Consider the following 4,151-nt stretch of genomic DNA (forward strand, 5'->3'; position numbering starts at 1 on the left):
GTGGCGGAGTCCTGGCTTCTGCGCTGCGGACCATCGCAGCTCCCAGCACACCTGCGGGTGCCGGGCTGCAAACAGACTTTGATCCTCCGAGCCGAGTCCACGTGGGGGCGGGCCGCGCGGCGGCTGTGTGACAGTTCGGCGGCGGGGGAGGGGCCGGAGGAGAGCCCCTGCGCGCGGGGCCCTCGAGTACTCGGTCCTGTCGGAGGAGGCCGACAGACGCATAAACGAGTGCGGCCGTAACTTGGGACTCTGCTGGATGCCGAGCTGAGGAGTTAGTTCTCCCGAAGGTCTGCTAGGGGCGTGGACCGAATCTTTGTACATGTTTCGGGAAAGCCAGTTTCTCCTATCGTCATCAACCCCTGGAGACCTTGTGTGAACTCAGGTGTCTCTGTCACTGATTGATTATCTAAGGACAGTTTAGGGTACAGACTTCAGGCAGGAGAAACCTGGGCTCTGCTCCTTGCCCTGTCAATAGCCAGCTGTGTGGCTTTGAGCAAGTCACCTAATCTCTCTAGACCTGTTTCCCCATCCATAAAGGATTGGACAAATGCAACTCTGAAGATCCCTGTCTGACTCCAAAATTCTAAGGCTCTATGATTTAACATTTATTTATAGACTACACACGGCGGAATCTTGTGCTGGTTGCTATGGGGAGGGGGAGGGGCAGTAAGAATACAAAAGAACTAGCTTCTGTCCAGGTGGAGGTAAAATATAAACATGACATTTTAAAATTACGATGGAATACTCTTGATAAATTGTGCTAACCGTTTTAGACTGAATACATAAGCACCGTGTTGTGGGTGGAGATGAGTTGATCTGGAAAGGAACAGCTTTCCCATCTAAGGTGGGGTGGTGGCTGGAATCAGAGTGGCTTAAGCTGGACCGGAAAGGCCTCACCACAGCCTCTGGGCAGCAGAAGGACCCCCCCACTGCCCTAGATTGCTACTGGACAAATGCAGTGCCAGCCATTGCCTGGAGATGTGTATACAAGGCTTGTTTGGAGCTGTTATTTTGTATTGTTTTGGTATTCTTGTAATTCCTATAAAATTTTTTTCACTTGTATGTGGTGTGTTTCAAGTCTCCCCATCCAGACTGGAGAGCTGGATCCTCAGCTTCTGTTTCTGTTTTGCTGGAATATAAAGAATGGAGGAAAATTTCCAAGACATTTTAAAGAAAAAAATGATAGAATTTGATGATTAATTGGGCATTGGGAAGGAGAAAGCTAGGTAGGGGAACAAAGATAGATACAATGTTTCTAACCTGACAGGGAAAATACTACCTTAAACAGGTGAGGAAGTTGGGAAGGGAGGCCAAGAAGCTGATTTTTAGGAGAAAATATGAACTCCATTTTTAATGTGCTTAATTTGAAGTGAAGTCTGGGTTTGGGCAGTGCTAAAGGGTGGATTAATGGGTTTAGGACTTCCATAACTTCCTCTCCTTTGATGTGGGCATGTGACATTTTTCTGAACATATGTAAACACAGCTTCAAACATCCTATCAACTAGCCCCTCATATATAGAAATTCGGGAGCCACTTATGGGTCAAGATATCCTCATGGAAACGGCCTAGAGGCAGTTGGAAGGCCATTTTGCTTTCTACTGAGGGCTGCTGTGCTCCGCTTTATTTAAAAAATATATTCCTCCAAATGTGAGGATTTGATACCCAAAGAAGAACCCATAAGAAGATGTAAAAGTCAGGGATTTGCAAGATGTAAAAGTCTGCTTTGCAAACGCAATAGCAATCCTTCAATAACTAAACAGACTAAATTGGGAGATTTTAAAATAGGCTCATCTCATAGCCACTTCTGAAAACCTACTTTGTGCCTGCATTTCAGTCATTTCCCAGACAATGTGCTTTATTCCCTCCCGGTGGGTGGTTGGGGCAGGGCAGAGGGGGCAGGGAGTACATTTTTCAGGTTGTAGAGAAGTTATAATCACGTTCTCTGGAGAGAGTAATATTTACCACACAGCAGAACACTTCAGTCAAACTTTGTTTCCCTCTAGCATTGTATAGGCAAAAGACTTTGGTACCTCAACTCGAGTTTTTTCCCTTTTCATCTGGTTGTCCTAGTAAAGTGTCAACACAGGCAGGAATAGATTAAAATGAAGGGACACCACACTGTTATTCACCAACACCCCTGGAGGCTGTGGCCCTGGGTTGAGTAAGACAGCTTGGCTTTCTCTTCTTAATGTTTGAGAAATCTTCTGATAACTTGCTTAGTATCCAAACTGACTAAACCCAGCATACTTTAAAGATGAGAGAATAATGGTCTTTTTGGAAAAGAGACTGCCAATTTGAATGCGAGTCAAGTGCTTCAGACAAACTGCAATCTCAAAGCCTTCTGGACCTCTCCTTGCTTTTAATGAAAGTTTAAAAAGATCTTGTAGGATTCTTGTAAAAACTGCTAAACACAGACATACTTCTGAATTTTGGTTATCAAAAATCATGAGTGTATAAAGCTGTACCTTGCTTGGAAAGATAAAATAACAAAACCATGTGAAAGCCATGTTATATTTGACTTTGGTTGACAGTAAATCACTTCTAATATTCAAGCTTAAAACTGGTGGGGACATCTCTCAAAAAGTACATGAATAATTATTACAAATATGAAGTTAAATCTCTACCAACAACATGAGGGCCAAGGTTTGATTTTTCAGCTGCTCCCAAAGGAACAGGCAGTGGAACAAAGAATAAACAAGTGACAATGCAGCAATAAAGCCCAGAAATAGCACTAAAGTCTCAGAGGTATGAGGGAAACCATATGAAAGAAATGGTCAGAGCAGGAAAACCACGTAGAAGCAAAGGGGAAACAGGAACAGTGTAGAGAGTGAAATTGTACAGTGAGAGACTGGGAACAGTCACTGACCTTTTTATATTTGTTTGCTAATTTAAAGAGTAGGCCGGGCACAGTGGTTCACACCTGTAATCCCAGCACTTTGGGAGGCCTAGGCTGGTGGATCACCGGAGGTCAGGAGTTCGAGACCACCCTGGCCAACATAGTGAAACCCCATTTCTACTAAAAATACAAAAATTAGCCAGGCATGGTGGTGCATGCCTGTAAAACCAGCTACTTGGGAGGCTGAGGCAGGAGAATCACTTGAATCAGGGAGGCAGAGGTTGCAGTGAGCTGAGACAGCACCATTGCATTCATTCCAGCCTGGGCAACAAGAGCAAAACTCCATCTCAAAACAAAAAAAAAAAAGAATAGCAGATGAGGGCTAGCAGCAAAAGGAACTTATTTTTCTTGGAGGCTGAAAACTGGGTCTAAGTTCTCCAGTCATGCCTGGAAATTCAATCTAGAAATAAAGGCACTGCTATCTATACAGAAGCACTCATTAAAAGCTTGTGTGAATATCTTGGGTGCAGTGCTATATAATATTAATACCAGAAACTGTTGAAGGCTCAGGTAGTCGGTGTTAAGACTTTAGACTGAATGCCCATTCTTTCTTTAGCCCTTCTACTCTTGGGGCTGGAGATGGTAATTAAAGTACAATGTACAGAACATTTGAAAAAAAATAAAATTTAATTTAAAAGTATGTTTTTATGACTCTCTCCATTACTCATCCCTAAAGATGCCGGCCAGTAGAGCATTTTGAAAGGATCACACACCTAATGAGTTTTAGGATGATAGTTTGGGGAATGGCCCTTAAAACTTACTGTGTGATGTTGGACAAGTTGCTAAACCTCTCTGGGCCTCATTTTCCATATCTTTTCAGTGAGGGGGTGTACATGATAGCTTCTTAACTGGAGTTAAAAGGTGAGTACAGGAGATGGAGCTGCCTAGTGAATATTTTCAGACAGGGCCTTTCAGGCCTCCTGTACTTGGGGTCACCAAGAATCCAGGGCTGAGTTTTCAACTTGCAAATTCAGAAACTACTTTTTAATTATTTCACCCAGGCAAACTCATTCATATGGACTCAGAAAGGACTTCTTTGCCAGCTGGACTCCCAGTTTGTTCACTTCCTGTGTCTCGGGGGAAAGCTCATTGTGCAGGTCCTTCCTCCTTCCCTCTTGGTAGGCAAGACCTCGCGGAAGGAAGGTTGCATGAGGACAGAACTAGGCTGCAGGAGCTGGGCCTTCTGTGGAAGGGAGCATTTCCAGGCCCTCTTCTAGACTGTAAAAGTATCCTGCCTTTCTCCAAACAGCCACTC

Source organism: Colobus angolensis, unplaced genomic scaffold (genome assembly GCF_000951035.1).
Source record: "Colobus angolensis palliatus isolate OR3802 unplaced genomic scaffold, Cang.pa_1.0 Scaffold100, whole genome shotgun sequence".
Taxonomy (NCBI): domain Eukaryota; kingdom Metazoa; phylum Chordata; class Mammalia; order Primates; family Cercopithecidae; genus Colobus; species Colobus angolensis.